Genomic DNA, 24374 nt, shown 5'->3' on the forward strand with positions numbered 1-24374 from the left:
ATCCGGTAGCTAAGGCGTTGCCAAGTTGCTTGAGGGCCACAGCGGCAGCAGCTGTTTCTATTCGACAGTCTGCTGGATTAGTGATGAATAATATGTTGATTGTGATGGTTCCACATGCGTTGGACACTTTGTTAAACAGGACCAAGACACAGCAGCTGGTGAATGAGCTTCTTGAGTCACTGACCTTGCCGTTACAAGTTGTGATTGTGAAATGCAGTGCACACAAAAAGGTTACTGATGATGTAGGTCGTGGAAATGCATTTGCTGACGAAATCGCAAAAGAAACAGCAAAAGATGTAATGAATCGAATGTATGTTGCCGGCCCTGCAAGATGGGTTGGTGACGTTGGAATGTGTGAAGATACGATAGAGAGTGTGAAGTCTATTCAAGCTGAAGCTTCAGAGAAAGAGTTGAGTGTGTGGAGAGAGAGTATGGGTAAATTGGATGCAAATGGTTGTTGGGTTGAATTGTCAGAACATCAGCGATGGTTGTTACCCGATGCGTATGTGCTTGCAGTGGTGACAATGGCCCATGGAATGGCTCATATCAGTGTGAAAGGGAATTGTAAGTTGTTAGCTCCAGTATGGCAAAATGCTGGAATTCCTAAGTGTGCAGAGAATGTGGTCAAGAATTGCATGGTGTGTCTGAAATACAATCCTGGTAGGGGAACCCCAACTCCAGCTGGTCATTTTGCGCCTCCAACGTATCCGCTCGAGGTTTTGCAGCTAGATTTCATCCACATGGAAAGGTGCAACAATTTGAAATACGTACTCGTTGTTGTTTGTGCCTTTTCGAGATGGGTAGAAGCATATCCCTTAAAAGACAACACTGCCATATCCACAGCTAAAGCCCTTGTCAAAGAATTCTTCCCTAGGTTTGGAATGCCGAGAATGGTCTGGAGTGATAATGGGAGTGAATTTGTGGGTCAAGTGATGAAGAAAGTATGTGAAGGGCTAGGTATCCAACAAAAATTACATGCTGTAAATCACCCCCAATCAGCTGGACTAGTAGAGTGCTATAATGGTACACTAAAACTGAAATTGGCCAAGATACAAGTGTGTTCTGGTCTTAAATGGCTTGACGCTCTGCCTTTAGCACTCCTATCAACAAGAATGGATTAAACCCAGATCTTTTGACTGGGTGTGAGTGTTTGATTGGTTCAGATGCTCCGTCCATTACCACCCCCTTTTGTACCGCTTTTGGCCGCCCTAAGTGTGGCAGGGTATGCTCAGACGTGAGTCCCTTGCTCACTTTGCCACTGGATTCAAGCAAGCCGTGCTGAAGACAGCTGGAATGCCAGAAACTGGTCCTCAGAAGATTGTTTTCGGTCCTGGGAAGGCATGGCTTGGCAGTTCAAGCTGGACTGTTCCCATGAGGCACAGGGTCAGACTGCTTTGCATATAGCCATGTCTGAACTGGGGTGGCAGAGTGGGCTAAAGAACGGTGATGGATTAAACCCAGATATTTTGACTGGGTGTGAGTGTTTGATTGGTTCAGATGCTCCGTCTATTACCACCCCCTTTTGTACCGCTTTTGGCAGTTAAGTAAGTGTGGCAGGGTATGCTCAGACGTGAGTCCCTTGCTCACTTTGCCACTGGATTCAAGCAAGCCGGGCTGAAGACGGCTGGAATGCCAGAAACCGGTCCTCGGAAGCTTGTTTCCGGTCCAGGGAAGGCATGGCTTGGCAGTTTGGGCTGAACTGTTCCCATGAGGCACAGGGTCAGACTGATTTGCATATAGCCATGTCTGAACTGGGGTGGGAGAGTGGGCTAAAGAACGGTGATGAACTAAACCCAGATCTTTTGACTGGGTGTGAGTGTGTGATTGGTTTAGATGCTCCGTCCATTACCACACCCTTTTGTACCGCTTTTGGCCGCCATAAGTGTGGCAGGGTATGCTCAGACGTGAATCCCTTGCTCACTTTGCCACTGGATTCAAGCAAGACGGGCTGAAGACGGCTGGAATGCCAGAAACCGGTCCTCGGAAGCTTGTTTGCGGTCCAGGGAAGGCATGGCTTGGCAGTTCGGGCTGGACTGTTCCCATGAGGCACAGGGTCAGACTGATTTGCATATAGCCATGTCTGAACTGGGGTGGCAGAGTGGGCTAAAGAACAGTGATGGATTAAACCCAGATCTTTTGACTGAATGTGAGTCTTTGAATGGTTCAGATGCTCCGTCCATTACCACCCCCTTTTGTACCGCTTTTGGCTGCCATAAGTGTGGCAGGGTATGCTCAGACGTGAGTCCCTTGCTCACTTTGCTACTGGATTCAAGCAAGCCGGGCTGAAGACGGCTGGAATGCCAGAAAACGGTCCTCGGAAGCTTGTTTCCGGTCCAGGGAAGGCATGGCTTGGCAGTTCGGGCTGGACTGTTCCCATGAGGCACAGGGTCAGACTGATTTGCATATAGCCATGTCTGAACTGGGGTGGCAGAGTGGGCTAAAGAACGGTGGTAGATTAAACCCAGATCTTTTGACTGGGTGTGAGTGTTTGATTGGTTCAGATGCTCTGTCCATTACCACCCCCTTTTTGTACCGCTTTTGGCTGCCATAAGTGTGGCAGGGTATGCTTAGACGTGAGTCCCTTGCTCACTTTGCCACTGGATTCAAGCAAGCCGGGCTGAAGACGGCTGGAATGCCAGAAACCGGTCCTCGGAAGCTTGTTTCCGGGCCAGGGAAGGCATGGCTTGGCAGTTCGGGCTTGACTGTTCCCATGAGGCACACGGTCAGACTGATTTGCATATAGCCATGTCTGAACTGGGGTGGCAGAGTGGGCTAAAGAACGGTGATGGAATAAACCCAGATCTTTTGACTAGGTGTGAGTGTTTGATTGGTTCAGATGCTCAGTCCATTACCACCCCCTTTTGTACCGGCTTTGGCTGCCATAAGTGTGGCAGGGTATGCTCAGATGTGAGTCCCTTGCTCACTTTGCCACTGGATTCAAGCAAGCCGGGCTGAAGACGGCTGGAATGCCAGAAACCGGTCCTCAGAAGCTTGTTTCCAGTCCAGGGAAGGCATGGCTTGGCAGTTCGGGCTGGACTGTTCCCATGAGGCACAGGGTCAGACTGATTGGCATATAGCCATGTCTGAACTGGGGTGGCAGAATGGGCTAAAGAACGGTGATGGATTAAACCCAGATCTTTTGACTGGGTGTGAGTGTTCGATTGGTTCAGATGCTCCGTCCAATACCACCCCCTTTTGTACCGCTTTTGGCTGCCATAAGTGTGGCAGGGTATGCTCAGACATGAGTCCCTTGCTCACTTTGCCACTGGATACAAGCAAGCCGGGCTGAAGATGGCTGGAATGCCAGAAACCGGTCCTCGGAAGCTTGTTTCCGGGCCAGGGAAGGCATGGCTTGGCAGTTCGGGCTGGACTGTTCCCATGAGGCACACAGTCAGACTGATTGGCATATAGCCATGTCTGAACTGGGGTGGCAGAGTGGGCTAAAGAACGGTGATGGATTAAACCCAGATCTTTTGACTGGGGGTGACTGTTTGATTGGTTCAGATGCTCCGTCCATTACCACGCCCTTTTGTACCGCTTTTGGCTGCCATAAGTGTGGCAGGGTATGCTCAGACGTGAGTCCCTTGCTCACTTTGCCACTGGATTCAAGCAAGCCGGGCTGAAGACGGCTGGAATGCCAGAAAACGGTCCTCGGAAGCTTGTTTCCGGTCCAGGGAAGTCATGGCTTGGCAGTTCGGGCTGGACTGTTCCCATGAGGCACAGGGCAGACTGATTTGCATATAGCCATGTCTGAACTGGGGTGGCAGAGTGGGCTAAAGAACGGTGATGGATTAAACCCAGATCTTTTGACTGGGTGTGAGTGTTTGATTGGTTCAGATGCTCCGTCCAATACCACCCCCTTTTTGTACCGCTTTTGGCTGCCATAAGTGTGGCAGGGTATGCTTAGACGTGAGTCCCTTGCTCACTTTGCCACCGGATTCAAGCAAGCCGGGCTGAAGAAGGCTGGAATGCCAGAAACCGGTCCTCGTAAGCTTGTTTCCGGTCCAGGGAAGGCATGGCTTGGCAGTTGAGGCTGGACTGTTCCCATGAGACACAGGGTCAGACTGATTTGCATATAGCCATGTCTAAACTGGGATGGCAGAGTGGGCTAAAGAACGGTGATGGATTAAACCCAGATCTTTTGACTGTGTGTGAGTGTTTGATTGGTTCAGATGCTCTGTCCATTACCACCCCCTTTTGTACAGCTTTTGGCTGCCATAAGTGTGGCAGAGTATGCTCAGACATGAGTCCCTTGCTCACTTTGCCACTAGATACAAGCAAGCCGGGCTGAAGACGGCTGGAATGCCAGAAACCGGTCCTCGGAAGCTTGTTTCCGGTCCCGGGAAGGCATGGCTTGGCAGTTCGGGCTGGACTGTTCCCATGAGGCACAGGGTCAGACTGATTTGCATATAGCCATGTCTGAACTGGGGTGGCAGAGTGGGCTAAAGAACGGTGATGGAATAAACCCAGATCTTTTGACTGGGTGTGAGTGTTTGATTGGTTGAGATGCTCCGTCCATTACCACCCCCTTTTGTACCGCTTTTGGCTGCCATAAGTGTGGCAGGGTATGCTCAGACGTGAGTCCCTTGCTCACTTTGCCACTGGATTCAAGCAAGCCGGGCTAAAGACGGCTGAAATGCCAGAAAACGGTCCTCGGAAGCTTGTTTCCGGTCCAGGGAAGGCATGGCTTGGCAGTTCGGGCTGGACTGTTCCCATGAGGCACAGGGTCAGACTGATTTGCATATAGCCATGTCTGAACTGGGGTGGCAGAGTGGGCTAAAGAACGGTGATGGATTAAACCCAGATCTTTTGACTGGGTGAGAGTGTTTGATTGGTTCAGATGCTCCGTCCATTACCACCCCCTTTTTGTACCGCTTTTGGCTGCCATAAGTGTGGCAGGGTATGCTTAGACGTGAGTCCCTTGCTCACTTTGCCACTGAATTCAAGCAAGCCGGGCTGAAGAAGGCTGGAATGCCAGAAGTCGGTCTTCGGAAGCTTGTTTCCGGTCCAGGGAAGGCATGGCTTGGCAGTTCGGGCTGGACTGTTCCCATGAGACACAGGGTCAGACTGATTTGCATATAGCCATGTCTAAACTGGGATGGCAGAGTGGGCTAAAGAACGGTGATGGATTAAACCCAGATCTTTTGACTGGGTGTGAGTGTTTGATTGGTTCAGATGCTCCGTCTATTACCACCCCCTTTTGTACCGCTTTTGGCTGGCATAAGTGTGGCAAGGTATGCTCAGACGTGAGTCCCTTGCTCACTTTGCCACTGGATTCAAGCAAGCCGGGCTGAAGACGGCTGGAATGCCAGAAACCGGTCCTCGGAAGCTTGTTTATGGTCCAGGGAAGGCATGGCTTGGCAGTTCGGGCTGGACTGTTCCCATGAGGCACAGGGTCAGACTGATTTGCATATAGCCATGTCTGAACTGGGGTGGCAGAGTGGGTTAAAGAACGGTGATGGATTAAACCCAGATCTTTTGACTGGGTGTGAGTGTTTGATTGGTTCAGATGCTCCGTCCATTACCACCCCCTTTTGTCCCGCTTTTGGCCGCCATAAGTGGGGCAGGGTATGCTCAGACGTGAGTCCCTTGCTCACTTTGCCACTGGATTCAAGCAAGCCGGGCTGAAGACGGCTGGAATGCCAGAAACCGGTCCTCGGAAGCTTGTTTCCGGTCCAGGGAAGGCATGGCTTGGCAGTTCGGGCTGGACTGTTCCCATGAGGCACAGGGTCAGACTGATTTGCATATAGCCATGTCTAAACTGGGGTGGCAGAGTGGGCTAAAGAACGGTGATGGATTAAACCCAGATCTTTTGACTGGGTGTGAGTGTTTGATTGGTCCAGATGCTCCGTCCATTACCACCCCCTTTTGTACCGCTCCAGGATTGTTAAGGCCTGCCATAGGAGTGATTTATAGGTACATATGTGTCTATATATAAGGTTAGATATAGGAATACTATATCCAAAGCAAAGGGTGATTACACCACCTTGCCCCAGCTGAGTGATCAGCCAGTTGTGTCAATTTGGATGGCCAGCCAGGGGTGTCATAATACATGCTGCAGCCCCTGGTAGGCCTTGGATGCACCTATACCATGGGTACCTAAGGTACACTATACAGGGGCTCATAAGGTTACCCAATATCCAATTGAAGATGTACCTAAAGTACATGGAGTCCATTTTACAGTGACATCAGATAGCCTGGGGCCCTGATTAGCAGGATCCCAGGCCAACTAAGTCGAAAACCAGCTAAACACTAGGCAAAAAATCTGGGGTAACCATAGTCAGGTATCCACCTTCCTACAATCGTCCTCGGAGTCGGTCAAATCCACTGCTGTCCCTTTCTTAGTTGCCAGGTTATGCAGCATAGCACAAGTAGTGATGATCTTGCAGCAGATGATGGGTCGGTTCTGACGGCCGCCTTCACTTTTGTGAAGGTCGCGGAACCTGCTCTTCAACGGTCCAAAGGTCCGCTGCACCACGTTGTGTGTTGATTTGTGCACAGCATTATATTGTCTCTCACTTGGGGTTTATGGGTTCAGGTAAGGGGTGAGGATGAATGCCGGCACGGCATAAGCGCTATCACCTAGGTGAGAAAGAAAATTCCATTAATAACAAACACCAACACATTCATCAGCAGTATACAGCAGGGTGTGTCACAGTGATTTACCTAGCAGGTATCCTTCTCCAAATTCTCCCCCAGCCAGACATGTGCATATCCCACTGTTGCGGAATATGTAGGAGTCATGGGTGCTCCCAGGAAATTTTGCCACAATGTTGGTGATGATGTTGGCCGTACCGCAGATGACCTGCAAGTTGATGGAGTGGGTGGATTTTCTGTTACGGTAGATGTACTCGTTGGCTGCAGGTGGGCAGATTTTATTTATTGAAGTTTTATATAGCGCTGGCTTCACCCAAGGGTATCAGAGCACTTAACATTGTATGCATGATAGTCAAAAGAATACACGACAAGTGTATCAAATAAGCAATCAACGAAAGTACACAGAGATAACATAATGTTATTGGAGAGATCTGATAAGGGATGATCAGCAGGAAGATATAGCATTAAGAGGATGTCGTAACATATTATTATACTGTATGCATTCAACTAGGTTAGTTTAACAGACTCAGGCCGGCAGGTAAGGCTCATGAATAAGGTGAGATGAGAGTTGAATTGAGTTGCGAAGATAAGGGTAAGGGTTATAAGGGGGGAGTTGGGAAGTGTGGAGAGAGGTTGAGTTTGGAGGGGTTTTCTCATAAATTTATTGTGCCGGGCATATATGGTTTGAGGAGAGGTTTAAGGTAAGAGGTAGAAAGTGGGAGGAAGGAGGGGGATGTACTGAGTGGGGGAAAGACAATTTGGGGAGAGGGAGGGTTTAGTAAATGTAGTACACAGGGGCTTAAAAGCCCTAGTATTTGTTGAGCATGTGTGTTTTAAGGTCTTTTTTTAAGTTGAGATAGGAGGTTTTTTTGGTAGATTATAAGACAGGGCATTCCAGATGCTGGGGGCCTTTCCAGAGAAGGAGCAGGATTTTGAGGTTTGTTTTTTTAAAAGGGGGGGATGAGGAGAAGAAGTTGGTGCTTCTCAGCTGGCGGGCGCAACCCGCTTTCTTGAGTTTATTTAAGAGGTAAGGTGGGGTTTTTTGGTAGAGGGCTTTATGCGTAATGCAGGCTATTATAGGTTTGCTTGCTTTTTCCTGCCAGACATCCTCTTCTTTGCCATACTCCTGAGGTTATACCATCTCTTTTTTAGGTTGTCCACGTCACGGTGGGTCAAACTTATGGCATTGATGAGGTCCTGGATTCCAATCCATATTTTTCTCTTTTATGACTCTGGCACATGTAGTGATTGTTTACAAAAAAATCTTGGTGTGTTCCTTTACCACCTCCTCAATTAAGATCTCCAGCTCCCTCTCACTAAATATAATTTTTATTTTCCTTTCTGCACCATCAGTTTTCCTGTCCTGGCTGGCCATTCTGGAGTTTGTTGTCAGGTAGTAAAGTTGCTCCTGTTTGTCTTTCCCTGCTGCTTGCCTCTCCAACAGCTTCTGGTTCAGTGCAGCTGCTTGGGTGTGGCCACTCCCTTGTTGGGAGGAAATAGGATGCACAGGATTGGCTGATTCCTCAGTTGCAGGAATTCTGAGTTACCAATTCGGTATTCACCGATTCGGTAATTCAGATTCGGTAATACCGGTATTAAGGATTTGGTTTTTTTTTTTTTAATATTACTGATTTGGTAAAAATTACAGAATTTTTACCTACATCGGAAATTCCGGTATTAAGGAATCGGTATTTCACATTTACCTACATCTGCCCCCTAGTTTCTGTAGGAAAAGCATTTTTTTATTTGCTAATAACTTTGGCATCGTTTGATGAATCTTTCTCAAAAACTCCAAAGATAAAGTCTATCCAGGTCAGCTCCTATCCTGAAAGTTTGAGGGTGATTCATCAAGTGAGGGCGAAACAAAAGGGGGTCTTAAAACTTGTTTTCTCCATGTTACTTTCAATAGGAAATTTTGCCACAAGCTACAGCCCGAACTGCTGAACAGAATTACCCCAAATTTGGCAGAAAGGTAGAACTTGGTTCAGAAAGCAACCTTTTTTTTAAATGGTGTATATCCGTTAAGTAGTTTTTGAGAAATTAAAAAAATAATAGTGAAAAAATCATTTTCCCATAGGAAACGTTGTGCAAGGCTACAGCCGAAACTACTGAACGGAATTACTCTGAATTTGGCAGAAAGATAGTGCGTGGGTCAGCAAACAACCTTTTTGAAAATGGTGCAAATCCGTTCAGTAGTTGCTGAGAAATTTGAAAATTAAAACTTTTGATATCTGGGCAGAGCCTAAGTCACGTGCATGAGCTTCACTGTGAATGGCTGCTGGCACTCCAAACCAGTAAGTGTTGGCAGCCATCTAGTGGCTCGGTAGAAGCGAGTCACATGAAAACACTACCCCTCCTCATATCACCAGGTCGCGGGTATGCCTTTAGAAGCCCGTCCGTCGGCTCAGAGCTCTGTGAGTCAGTCTGTTGGTACACTCCCTTACACTAGCCAAAGACTAATGAAACACCACGGCATTGTTGTAAACTCTAAAACACTACCCTCAGCAGGACCCCCTACACTACACAAACAACACTGCACTACCATAGACCCTAAAATACAACCGCCAGCAGAACGTCCTACACTAACCAAACATCACTGCAGTAACCTAAACACTACTCTCAGCACGATCCCCTACACTACACAAACACCACTGCACGGCTGTAAACCCTAAAACACTACTGCCAGCATGACCCCCTACACTACACAAACACCTCTGCAGTACCCTAAACCCTAAAACAGTACAGCCAGCATGACCCCTTACACTACCCAAACATTAGTGCATTGTTGTAAATTCTAAAACACTACCTCCAGCATGAGTCTTACACCACCCAAACACCACTGCAATACCTTAAGCCCTAAAATGCAACATCGAGCAGGAACCTCCTACAGTACATAAACACTTCTGTACTACCCTAAAGCATAAAATAGTACCAGTCCATCGGCTTGGAGCTGTACGTCTGCGAGCCGTGGTGTCCCTAGCTGTACATGTGTGAGTCAGTCTGTTAGGTGATAGGTGTGTCTCTGCTAGCAGGGCCATTGGCCCGTTGGAGTCCCTTTGCGAGTTAGACCCGAACACTCCCTCTGTGAGCCAGCACACTGGTGTGCGTTTGCGAGCCGACAGCCCATAGCTCACACTGTGTGAGCCAAGCCAATGAGCCGCAGCTCTCCGTCTGCGAGCCTGCTCAATGGCCCACAGGTCTCCCTGTGGTAGCCTTATCGCAGATGTCATTCTGCGAACCATTATTGGGAATATAAGGCAGCTCTAAAAAGAGCCCTTGTGTTTATTAGTTGGAGCTACATATAAATGTGGATGCACAGCTTCAGGTTATTCGGAAAAACTCGATTTCCCTGATCTGTGAAGTGTACTTCATCTCTTCTGCAGATATCAGCCATATCAAAATGCATGTTGTCGTTGTGGATCAGCCCCATTCTATGGTCTCTGAGGTATGCAGACACAACTTTGTTGACATTCTTCCTCGATTTTTCAATCTGAGGACAAAATGTGTTTGACCATTTCCACTTCTGTCTTTGGCATATATTGGAATATACAAAGACAGTTTGAGGCAAAAGCAACATCAATTGTCTAAGGTGTCCTTTATTAGCATTTCCAAACCTACCCCACTCAATGTGCCTTGGTCGTTTCCACCACAGTGCACAATCATGAGTCAGTGTGTTGGAGTTGCAAACAGGTTTTAACCAAAGGCAACAATTGGTGCCATTTCAATCCTCTCTGTCAAAACCATTTAATGTCCACATTTTGTAAAGCTAGGTCTAAGTCAATACGTCTCTGTTCTGCATACCTTTTTGCACCAGAAAACATAGCTATGTCCTACGATCCACACTAGCATTTTGGAGGTAGGGCTGGGAGGTATGGATAGATGTCTGTAGCTCATGCGTTCCGTTTGTAGACTAAGAGATATGTTTAAAGATGGGGAACTTCTTTTTTTCCGCATACAAAACGATACCTGATTGAGCGATGAAAAGCATTGTTTTTAAAAGTAGGGTGCATCTTCATTTACTGGAAAAGTATCTTTGTGATTGGTTAAGAAAAAGCAGTTTAAACGTGGAGGACATTTCATAGGATAAAATGTGCTCAAATCAACCATATTGCTACTTGTATTTGGAAGGCACTGTTCGAACTTAAAACAATCGTGAACTTTTAACCTGCACGTTCAGTTAAATGTTCGAGAAAATGTTGCAAAAAAATATCGTTAGGTTTAAAAAAAATTATGAACTTTTAACCTGCATATGTTGTAGAATGTTCTTGAAAGTGTGTTGATAGAATACGTTGCACTTCTGACTCCTATGTGTCCTTAAATATAAAAAAAAACAATAGAGAGAAGTTTTGCAATCTTAAAAAATCAAGGAACTATTCTAATATGTTCTTTACATGTATTTATGTGTTGAGGAACAAAATAACAGACACAACAGCACCAGAAAGAGGAACATGCAGGGAGTGGGGGGATGGAGGGAGATGGGCACAGTTCACACATGCACAATTAAGTACAGCACAACTACAGACAAACCATGGCCAAAATTAAACACACCAACAAGGAGCGCAAGTCACACAACCCGCCAACATCACACCACTGAACAAGCATAGAAGTGTAAACCACACTGCCTGAAAGGGAGAAGGGTGAACAAAACCTCACAAGAAGGGACATCTCACACACAATTCAACACATAGGAAGAAGAGTACCCCAACATCCAGCACAATGTTGTCCAAACACAAACATTCACACAATTGAATACAGGACAAAAATGCTCACAAGATAGCTCAGACAAAGGACCTTTCATCCCTATTGTACCTTCTCTAGCTGCATTCATACAGGATGTGTACAAAGCTGGTCGTGGGTGTTGTGGGATGCCTGCAACCCTGATCATCATGGATGAGATGCCCAGCATGTGGCACATGGGTGGGTTCACTGTGTGTTACATTGCCAAACAGCTGCTTGTCCCTCCCACGAGCTGCCACATTTTTGTGCGGTGCACTGTTGTATTCCGTGCACTCCTATGGCACACCATTGTAATGCCTATTTATTTGTGCATGTCCTGCGGCATTCCGACCACACAGTAACACTGCCGTTTGGAGGTGGCACATGCCACTTTAAAACATCAACTGCTGCGGGCCTTGTGGCAGCCACACCAGAACACAGAGAGACACTTACCACACTTCCTACACACAGACATGTCCGAGAGACCCCGTTCCCCTCGCCGGCTAGGCACACCTGTGCGCTGACCTTTGTACGCTGGACCAGCACATGGGTGCACACTCTGCTTGTACATGCGCACCTCACTGCCAATGCTGAGGTGACATGGTAACGTCTGCTGAAGACAGTACACTGTGAATTTGCAGGGCCCGTGCCCATCGTGCTAACACAATGACCACATGGACACACTTGCTGAGATGCGGGTTCGGGGACGTTGGCAGTCCTGGGGTTGTTACAATGAGTGTTGTGGCCCTCACGGGTATCCGTGTATCATGCTCATTGACTCTGTGGCACCTGTGGATGTTCTGGTGTGGCTTGTGGCTGTGTTCTCTCTCATGTTGGAGGTAGTCATTCTGCTTAACATCAGCAGAATGCAGATGTAAAATCCCTTGTGCTAACGCAGCTTATCGCCGGAATTTGTTTCGCATCACAGTTTTTGCCTTTCATTGTGAAAGTTGTGATGTGGTTTTTTTGTGTACAGAAAAATAAACAAACTGGGCAGTGTATCCCGTCAAGATCTAGCACCTGAGTTGCTACTCCCAATCAATATAAATACAATGAGATTTCTTCATTGATATTGTGTGTACACTGTAAATGCACCCACTACCACAGTACAATTCAATACAGGATTTCAGTATTTAGAATACATGGTAAAGGTACACCTTGTGTCTTTTTGCACGGGAACGCCTACTCTGCATCTCATTATCAGCACTTTAATGCAACTAAAGTTGAGATAAATCTAACACACTATTTGGAAGCTGGTGCAAACTACAGGCATCACCAGTATTCCTGCGATAACTGCCATAAAATGTAATACCATGGTGGACACCACAAAATAACAGTCATAAGAACGAGAAAGTGTCACACAGCACTTAAGTAACAACCAAAAACTTTATTGACTTTTTTTCTTTTTCAAACTTTTTTTCGGAAAACTTATATATAAAGGATACACTAAATTTAACAAACTGAACACAAAGCAACAAGGAGGAAGACTCTTGTCAGGAGAATGAATGTCGACGACACAATCTGGAAAATAAAGTACAAAATGAGGACATGTGTAATGCGCATATCAAAGGAGTGAGACACAGAGAAACTGAAAAGGAAAAAAAAGCCAGAAAGAAAAAGAGAGGGAAGGAAAGAAAGGAAGTGAGAAAGGGAGAAAAGAGAGAGAGTGAGAGAGGTAGAAGGAAAGGAAGGAAGAGAGCGAGAGAGAGAGCGAAGAAAGGGAAGTGAGAGAGAGAGAGAGAGAGAGAGAGACTGCCGCCCCTGCACATCCATGACCAAATAATGACCTGCTGCCACAGGAGTGTCTACCAGTGGGCACTTCACGTGCCTGTCAAAGCTCCTCGGCCCGGCAGATCTCACAGATGTCGCTGAGTCCCGAGTCATAAATGGCGGAGACCCAATCAGCTTCTCCACGGCGCAGCAGATCTCACACATGTCGCTGAGTCCTGAGTCATCAATGGCGGAGATCACATCAGCTTTTGGTGCCGCTAACCCTGTGCAATGCAAGTCAGCACCACATGGTGGTAGGCCGCTGATGGCCATACAACATGAAGTGCGACGAATCCTGTACAATGTAAGTCCGGGCTACGTGGTGGTAGGCCCTTGATGACCACATCAGTTTTGGGTGGCACTAACCTGTGCAACTCAACTCTCCGCCTCATGCTAGTAGGCCCCTTCAGGCCACATCATCTTCGGGTGGCACTAACCGTGTGAAACTAAAGTCAGCGCCACGTGGCTGTAGGCCTCTGATGGCCATACAGCTTAGGGTGCGACTAACCCTCTGAGCAACTTTTCATGGATTCTTTATAATTCAGATCCATGGAGTGTCCGCCATCCAGTCACCACCGGCAATAAAGGATGTGACATTGTTGATCCATTATATTTGCCTGGTCACATGGCCTGTGATGCATGTGCCTGGTGGGTGTGGTGTGTGTGCAAACCTGCCCTCAAGGAGCAGCCATGAGATGTTGACAACTAGACCACTGACCTGCACATCAACAGCGAGTACGCCTGCGACAGGTAGCTATGTGGAGCCAACATCCGAACGTAATCGGAGGGGCGTGGTGTATGACGGGACAGGGCAGGGATAGCCACAATGACGTTGACGGCTCATAGTACTGCGTCTGTGAATCGAGCAGACGGGCAGTTGTCCGTCTGCGAGCCTGGGTGTGAAGTGTTCATAAGTCACACTACATAAGCATTGAAAAGCCATTTTGTGATTCAGTGCGTCAGCTGGCATCTGTCCGAGGCATTTCTGAAAACATTGCCAACATACCCCAAACAACCTTTTTGGGCCCGGAAGTGTCCCTGTGCGGTTGGACATGTATAGATTTACATATAAAACATTTTATTTAAAGAAAACAACAACAAATAAAACTGGTGGGAGTCTGGTGCTGTGATCACTGACACTGACTTGGGGCCACTGCCATTCAGGACTCAGCACACAGTTCCACATGTGGGATCGACTTGTGTTGTACAGGGGTACAGGGTTAGTGGCACCACGTGTCGCCGGCCTTCCATATGGAAATATGCCTCACTAATTGAAGGGAGTCTGGTGATGTGGCCGCTGCCACAGATTTGGGGTCACTCACTGCCACTTAAGACTCAGGACTCAGTAATACATGTGGCATCGGTTTGTGCTGTACAGGGTTAGTGGCATCACGTGTCGCTGGTCTTGCATATGGAAATATGCCTCACTGATCAAAGGGAGTCTAGTGCTGTGGTCGCTGTCACAGACTTGGGGTCACTGCCATTCAGGACTCAGGGCACAGTTAAACATATGGAATTGGCTTGTGTTGAAGAGGGTTAGTGGCAGCACATGTCCAAAATTCTAATTGCAAGCTCTGCTGCCCGCAGTGTAGACTTTTATTGAGTGTTTTGTTTGCACTTGAAGATTAATTTGATGATTGTACTAATGCTATAACTGATATAAAAAAAGTTCTCAAAGAAAGGATCTTAAAAGGATATTATATAGGTGTTAGTCCTGTGATATTTATGTGGCGTTGAGTTGATGTGCACAGTTAGTGGCACCAGAAGCATTGAGACTGTATGAGCTTGTGATGATGTTTGATGTGGACGGGACGCACTGGGAGCAATGTCTCTTGCCTACTGGACTGTGTCATCTCCAATTGCGACTCTATCTGAATTGTGAGCACTGCTGACCGCAGTGTAGGCCAGAGGTAGCGGTGAGCAAGACCCCACAGCGACAATCATAGGTTGGTGGCCCCTCCAGCTTGCGTACGTCAGATTCAGTGGCACCACGTGATTTAAAACAAGTTCTTGAAGCAAGGATACTAAAAGGATATTGTGTAGATTTGAGGAATGTTATACTTAGTTGGGATTTTCACCAGAAACTACTTTAAATTTTGTTATTTCTTTTTGAAACTTTAAATGACTATTATCTTCCATCTCTTCTTTAACACCTACACTTATCAAACTAGCATTTTCTGTACACTTCTCTTGACTACCAAAGAAACGTAACTGTATATCATCCCAAAGTTGTTTTATATAATTTATATTAAAATTTTATTTTGTGCCGCAGCAAGACCTAGACTTATCCAGATGATTCCTCTTGACTTTGAACATAAACTTGCATATCTCTATCAACGCAAACATTTGTAGGATCTAATTGCTCAATGTGAAAGCATCTTTAAGCTGAAGCTGTACAATTTTTTGCTAAATGTCTTCTCCTGTGAACATTTTTCCCACATTTCTTTAAATTCTGTCTTCTCAGACTTGGTAATTTATGACATGACATAGCGAGAAACAGCAATTCAGTTATCTGCAACATATTGTATATCCATATTTGCATTCCACATCTTCTAAATCACTGCATTGTAATCATTAATGTACTTCGATTGTTCTGTTCTTTTTATATTATAAGTATTTTTGGGTGATTTTCGAGTGATAGTATGCCTCACTGCTGACATAAAACTGTTCAGTCTTCTTTGCGATGACTTATGGTGCACTGAGTTAGTAGTACCTTTGGCGCTCAACACATATGTACCCTGCGATGATGCGTGGTTCCGGGGGGCCCGCACTCGGACCAATGTCTTTTGTCTATTGAATTCTGCTTGGATTCTGTTGAAGAGGGTTAGTGGTACCACGTGTCATGGCTTGTGTTGAACAGAGTTAGTGGCACTACGTGTCACGCCTTGTGCTGTTCAGGGTTAGTGTCACCATGTGTCGCCTGCCTTGCATATGGAAATATGCCTCACTGATCGAAAGGAGTCTGGTGCTGTGGTCACTGCCACAGACTTGGGGTCACTGCCATTCATGACTCAGGACACAGTTGCACATGTGGGATCTACTGTGCCAATGATGCATCGTTCGGGCTTGCGTACTGGTAACAATGTCTGTTGCCTACTGGACTGCGTCATCTGCAATCTAGACTCATTCTGAATTGTGAGCCCTACTCACCGCAGTGGTGGCAGGAGGCTGCGGTTAGGAAGGGCCCACAGGCAGAGGGCTTTGACATGAGCAATGTCTGTTGCTTACTGGACTGCGTCATTTTGCAATTACGACTCGATCTGTATTGTGAGCCCTACTCACCGCAGTGTAGGCTGGGTGCAGCAGTCAGGAATAGCACACAGGCACATTGCATTGATTTGAGCAGTCTGTTGCTTACTGAACTGCATCATTTGCAATTGTGACTCGATCTTTATTGTGAGCCCAACTCACCGCAGTGTAGGCTGGAGCCGGTGGTCAGGAAGAGCACACAGGCACTTCGTGTTGAATTAGGCTATGTCTGTTGCCTACTGGACTGCGTCATCTGTAATTGTGACTCGATCTGAATTGTGAGCCTTGCTGTCCACAGTGTATATCGAAGGCAGTAGTTTGTGCAGATATATGTCCGCGGTGCTGTGCTGCTGGGGGCCTGTGTGGCGGAAGCCAGTGATCGGCTGAGGAGGCTGGCGGTCACAACAGCGGCCTCGCGGCAGAGTGAGGGGCGCCACCCTAGCAGACACTTTGGCTTTCCCAAAAGTGAACTACGCCCAGAGATCGGGCATATTTATTCATGCTCCTACGCTGAAGTGGCATATGTCAGACCAGCCCTCTCCGGTTACGCTTATGTTTACGGGGGGGGCTATACAGCTAAATGACTGGGGTCTTCCCTAATGTTTGACGTAACATTATTGGGTCCACTGTCCACAAGACTACAAGCAGCAGTAGTATTTGTGCACATAGAGAGATGTGTGTTGTGCATACTGAGATGTGTCCAGCACATCACTGCTACACTTTGCATTGTGTGCAATGTTATTCATGGGTGAATTGCTTCCTTCACATATAGGTTGTTCAGACTTGTTCCAATTTTCAGCTATTGTGTGGCTGAGGGGCCATGTTGTTTTCGGATTGTTCGCTGTTTTGTTCTGCACTGCCTCGGTGGTAGAGGGGGGATGGGGTCCTGGTGGTGGTGGTGGGTGTTGTGGCATTCTTGGGTGTTGGAGCTGCTTGATCAGTAGGTTTATGACGTGTTGGTCTTCAGATGTGGTTCTGGGCTGGGCTCCCTTTCATACTGTATGTAGTTGTTTAATATTGTAAAAACAAGAAGACATTATATAGTTTAAATAATAAAAAAAATTACAAAAACTATTTCTAGGATATTAAAGTTATTAAATATAATGGGGTTTTTCAAAACTACTATGAAAAACGTTTTTTTTCAACTTTATAATTAGAAATTAGTATTTAAATAACCTTTGAAATTCACAATAAAAATAGGTCTCAGGAACATTAAAGTTAGAAATTAGTATTTGAAAAAAAAATTCAAATTTACAGAAAAAACAATTGCCACATTTCCCAAAATTGAGCTATTATATGGGTGAGGTACCATGCCGTTTCTGGATGGTTTGCTGTCCTGTTCTGCACTGCTTTGGTGGTAATAGGGAGGGGAGTGATACGGGGGGAGGTCCTGAGGGTTGTGACAGTGGTTGTTGTGTCCTTCTTCGGTGGCGGAAAAAACAATAGGTTAAAAGAACACTATAATTAGAAGTTAGCATTAAAAAAACAATGAAATTCTCTGAAAAAAACATTGGTTTCACACATCTTATAGATAGAAATTAGCATTTTACAAACCTTTGAAATTCACTGAAAAAGCCGTAGGTTTCAGAGATGTTAGAGTTAGACATTTCACTCATACAAAACCATAGAAATGACCCTGTTATGGTTAGTTCAGCTAATTATAACTCGTGCCCCCGCAATGTACTGCTGATGACGTCACATATTACGTCATTCATGACATGGTTAGTGACATCACTGATGACAGCTCAAATGACATCACTGATGACATCATCCACATGACAATCTGAGGTACCACCTCACACCCTAATATAACCTTTGATACACCCCCTGTAAAATACAGAGTTCCATTTTAAAAACCATTGGGACACCAAAACCAGTTACTAAAAACGCACTCACTAATTCCTAGGTCTACAGACACAAGCACTCATTTACTCACACAACCATTCATACATGTAGTCACTGATCAATACAGCACTATCATAGGCACTCATACAGCTATACAGACATTGACACACCACCATTCATCCTACTCACTCATGTACTCATCGTAGTCAGACATGGAAAGAATGAATCATAGTTCCATTTACTCACCTACACAGTTATATACACCCCACCTCATTTATTCATACAGATACTAACACATACTTACATACCTATGCACAGAGTCACACACCTCGCACCCACCCAAACACACTTAGTCTTCCATATAAATACTTAGGCAACCAATCAATAAACCATACAGACATGTAGCTACTGACCAACCCATGCAGCAGCTTACACAACAGACTGACTGATACAGACATTCACACAGTTTAATCACTAACCCATGCATTAACTATCACATTTAATTACTCAATTATACCGTCAGTCATGCACATACTAAATCCTTCACCCAGACACTTATACACCCACTCATTCTTTAATACACCATGGCATATATATATAAAACATATTTAAACTTTACAGAAACACAGTCACTGGATTATGTCATAGTGATATCATCAGTGATGTAATTTGAGATGTCATCAGTGATGTCATCAGAGATGTCACTGACCATGTCATGAATGATGTAATATGTGACATAATCAGCAGTGCATTGCGGGGACGCAAGTTATAGTTAGCTGAAAAAAACTATAACAGGGGAATTTCTTTGGTTTTGAGTGAGTAGAATGTCCAACTAACTATAACATGTCTAAAACCTGTTTTTTTCTGTAAATATATATATACATAATATACATCTAAATATATATATATACACACACACACACATACACACAAATATCTATTGATACATACATATACATATGTATACATGTACATGTATATACATTACCTACTGGCGGTCACCAGTAGGTAGTTATATTTAGGACCTAGTTTCCATATGAAAAGCGTTTTCTGTTTTGCCAACTTTGTCGTCTGTGGAAGAACCTTCGCGAAACTTTCGAAACTAGTGATCAGCTCCGGTCAGCTTCTGTCTTAAATGTTTTGGGGTGATTCTCCACAGCGGGGGCTGAGAAAAAAGGGAGGTCCAAAAACACATTTTCCCCCTGCCATTTTCCATTGGAAACTTTAGACACGGCTACAGCCCGAACTGCTGAACGGAATTATATCCAAATTTGGCAAAAGGTAGCCCTTGGTTCCAAAAGAGTCCTTTTTGTTAAATGGTGTAAATCCGTTCAGTAGTTCCTAAAAAATAAAAAAAATAAAAGGTGGATAATCAATTTTCCATAGGAAACTTTAGCCAAGGCTACAGCCCGAACTGCTAAACAGAATTACACCAAATTTGGCAAAAAGGTAGTGCTTGGTTCAGAAATCGATCTTTTTTTAAAATGGTGTAAATCCGTTCAGTATTTGCAGAAAAATTCTAAACATTTAAGTTTCAAAATCTATGGCCATAGTGGGTTCGCGAACCTACCCGACCACAACCTTCACTGTGATTGGCTGCCAACACTCCAAACCAGGAATTGTTGGCAGTCATCTTGTGACTCAGTAGAACCGAGTCACAAGAAAACAGTGAAACAAAGGTGAAAAACAAGAAAAGGGGGCAGGGTAGAAACTCCCTGACCACCTAGGCCTCCTTAGGGCGTTAAAATTTTGGCGGAATTCACGCTGGGGGCGCGAATCCCACTGAAATTTTGAACAAAACGAAGAGCAGGCTCCTGCGCATCATTTCAAAAAAGCCCCGGGTGGGCAAGGTTCCAGGGGCACTATAAATTAATTAGCGGGGGCCACCGCAGCCCAGGGGACCGTCAACTCGCCTGGGCTATGTATATGATATGCGGAAGGGCATGCTGCCCTCCCGCAGCCACAGGGACTGCCTCCCCCCAGGGCCTGTGTTTTTATTGAGTGGGGGCCTCCAGGCCATCAAGCCCCGGGGACCAGCACCTCCCCGGGGCTTTAAACACATTGGAAGGGGGCCACACATCCCCCTCCTGGATCCCTTGATGGCCCTGGGGATCGTCACCCCCCAGAGCCGGCTCCTGCAGTGTCCCAGGTGCTTACCCCGGTACACTGCTGTTTCCTATGACTAGAAGGAGCATGGCTCTCACCCTGGCATAGCAAACTCTGCTTTGGATTTTAGAAGCGAGAGCAGGTTTCCTGCTCTCGCTTCCAATCAAATCGAATCAAATCAAAATCAAATCAAATAAATTTTATTTGTTTTGGTACTCAACAGAGGACCACAAATATAAAACAGTTTGCATAAAATAAGATCAACAGTAGTTAATATAACGTTAGAAATGACTTTAAAAATTTATAGAGATTATAACATACCCATTCGTTGGGTGGTTGTTTACACACAAGTAGCAGATTTTTTACTTTCGTAATTCTACATTTGGTATATATCGGGTCAAGATATCTTGACCGCGCTACAACAATAATTGGGTGAGGACATACAAATAATAAATGCTCAATGTTCTGATCTCCTCCTTGACAGAATTTGCATTTCGGAGATTCATCTGGTGACCATCTAACAGTAAAAGTTTGGACGGGTAAAATACCCAAGCGGAACATTGTTATTGCCCTTCTTGCACCGTGGGTGAGGGTAAACCCCACATATGGCTGAACATGTTTATATTCCAATGTTTCAGTGTAGAGTTTATACAAAGTTAACTTACTACAATGTGCAAAATCAAGATTGAAGCTCACTCTAGATGTAAAACATTTTAGAAAAAGCTTCAATTGAGAGGTAGACCAGGTGAGCAGAATATCTTTGCTAAGTTTAGCAATTTAAAATGCCGCTGTCATGTTCCTATAAAAAGTACTTTTTATTGCGTTTGATTCGAAGGTCTCAGTCTTTAGCAAAGAGCGCAATGTTCCTTCCTTTGCATGCAGAATATGATAAGCCCATCTGATGACATTGGCGACAGCTGTAGCATAAGTACTTGTTAGTGAAAATTCGAATCTAAGCGCTTGAACTGGTGTTGACTTTGAAACTTTTAGGATTTTTTTCAATATTGTCCCTTCATTTAGGTCCATAAAAGACCATTGTTTGATTGGAATGTGCTCAGTAGCATAAGATAATACGGGAGGTATTTTTACTCTATACACTTTTAACAAAGTAGAGAAGTGTCTATTTCCTGTAGCAGAGTACAATCTGGAGAGTGCCCCGGCATGTAAATCTGATTTTCTCTTTAAGTTATTTATCTGTTTTGTATTTTGTAAGTTCTTTGTGAAAATCCTGCCGAGGTAGGTATATTCATCCACTTCTTCTACATTTACCCCGTCCAGCTTCCAACAGTATTTAACGCTTTGTTTCTTACAGGAAAAAGCTACCACTTTGGTTTTTGTTAAGTTTGGAGTTAAAAAATGGGCTTTTGAGTATTCATTTAAGATGTCTAGGAGCTTTTGTAAGCCAAAGGGCGTGAGGTCCAACATTACTATGTCTTCTGCGTATAACAGAGCATGTACGCTTTGTGAGGCAATCTTAGGAGGCAGGCTTGAACTTTGTTGCAGATGATATGGTAAATCGCTGAGATATAGTGAAAATAATATCGGCGCTAAGAGGCATCCTTGTTTGAGCCCGTTAGCCGTTCCGATTGGTTTAGTTAATCCTTTTTCACTACCCATTTGCACCTGGGACCAAGTGTTGGTATGGAGATTAATTATAATCTGCAGCAGATATTCAGGAATTCCCATTCTCCTTAATTTTTCCACAGTGTAGGTCTATCTACGCGATCGAAAGCAGTAGAGTAGTCAATAAATGCAGCATACACTGTCTGTGAATTTCTTATGGTGTATTTATCTAAGATAGTCTGGAGAGTGGAAATATTGTCCACAACTGAATGGTTAGGTCGAAAACCTGCTTGGTGCATAGGTATTAAACTCTGCGAGAAGGCCCAATCTTTTAGTCTATCCAGTACCTCCGCCGCGAAGATTTTCCCTGTAGCGTCCATCAACGCTATTTGACGGTAGTTACAGGCAGCAATTTTACTCCCCTTTTTGTATATAGGAATTATAATACTCCCCAGCCATGACTTGGGTATTCTCCCTGTTTTAAAGATATGATTAAAGAGGGGTAGTAGCATCTGACTCCACTCCTTTGGATTTGCGTGCAAGACCTTGATGGGTATTTGATCTGGTCCTGACGCTGCAGTACTTTTTGCGTTTCTGATGTGCATTTCTATGGAGATTGCTATGGTATATACTATCAGAGAAGAGGTCTTTTCCGTGCTAATAACCGTATCGTTTCTATCAAATTTATTTACATTTTCCTTATATAACTCAACCAAATAATTTTCCCATTCATGAGGTGGAACTGGTATAGCGTGAAGTTTCTTTTTTGTTCCTGTCATTTTAGCAATTAAAGGCCAATACTTTCGTTGATTGGGATTTTTTGCAGCAATTTGGATATCTACCCAATTATTGTCTTGCATTATTGTTTTATGTCTGTGCTTTTCTCTTCTCAGTTGATTTTTTAGTTTGTTGATATCTAGTTGATTTAAGAGAGAAAATTTCAGGTATTGGGCTCGAATCAGTTTGTTTAGCTTTTTCCTGATTATACTATTATTGTGCATCTTATTATTTCTGGTTGTGTTTTGTCTTACCATATCTGTGAGAGCACTCTTGAGTTTATTGATAATACATTCATAATTTGTAATTTGGTCATGAGAATGTATATTAGTTAAAAGTTTAGAAAATATAATCATTGCGGTGATGTTATTCAGAGTCGCTGAATTCCAAAATATCCGTCGCTGATTTTTGTTAACTTCAATAGAGCTTTTATGAAACGTGATAGGATTTGTCGAAGAAGGATGGACCGACCAATCAGTTTTTAGGTGCAAAAGAGCGTGATCACTTTCATCTGAAAAGTTGATACTCAGATGTGATACTGTCTCCACTAGCTCCAAGCCACAAATTATATAGTCAATTAATGATGGGGATCCTTTTCCTCGTCTTGTATGAGAGGCCGGAATGTCTCCTTCCACGTTGCCATTCAGAGTTGTCCCATTTAAATTTGGCAAGTATGTTAACAACAGTTTTCCTCTCTTATTAGAGATTTTACCCTTTGGAGATTTCGGTATGGACAATTCTAGTTTTTCGTCTTCATATAGATTTGCCCATTTTCTGATCTCGGCGTTTGAAATTTTTCCATTCAGGTCTCCCATTATTAAATATGGTATATTTGCTCTATCTTCGATTATCGTAGTTATTGCTTCCATGGTGTCTACGAAAGTGGAATCTTGGTTGGCGCCGGGTGGGGCATACATATTAAAAATTAATAAAGGCTTTTTTGGATCAAGATTATGTGTTTTCAGCGAAACCTTGATACACTGAAAATTTTCAGTGTTAGATTTGACAACTTCTTGATCCCAATAGTGATCCTCGCTTAACAAAATTGCCAGTCCACACTTTGCATGGCCCCGATTTGTAGCTTTAGCAGGAATATCATAGACATAATAGCCCTCCTGACCGAAAGATTTTGTTGCCCAGGTTTCCTGCAAAGCCAAGATGTCAGGCTGATTTTTGATAGCGTCATTCATTTTATTTTTAGTTTTTCCGGCCATGTTCCATGAAGTGATCGCTAAACCGTTGTTAAACAGCATGTTGTTGATTGTAAGTTGCTTTGTTACTGTTTAATATCTCCGAAACCCATGCCCAAGACTTTATTTATTTCTTGTCCTCTATAGCTTCTGGGTCATGACTCCATACTTTTCTTTCACCTTTGTTCACGTGTATTTTCAGCGTGTCCTTCCTCAAGTGTGTTGATCGTAAGTCATCTGGAGTGTGATTTTTTTCATAACAATTATCATTTGGCATATCCAAACACTGGTCAATTCTCAATTCAGGACAAGAAACTATTGAGAAACCTCTGTTTTCCTTCAAGAGAGGTCCGAACTTGAGAGACCGCATTGTTCATACAAGACCACGTAACACAACACCCAGGGCTCTTGGAACTATCTGGAACTTGCCACCTGTAACAGGCCACCATCCGTGTGGATCATGCCAAGCTTGCCCCCAAACAGTTAAATCTATCGAGGTCAACATCGGTACCAACAGACCATGGAGGCAAACAAAATTCACAAACTGCAATAGTGACAATC

This window comes from Lissotriton vulgaris, unplaced genomic scaffold (genome assembly GCF_964263255.1).
Source record: "Lissotriton vulgaris unplaced genomic scaffold, aLisVul1.2 SCAFFOLD_377, whole genome shotgun sequence".
NCBI lineage: Eukaryota > Metazoa > Chordata > Amphibia > Caudata > Salamandridae > Lissotriton > Lissotriton vulgaris.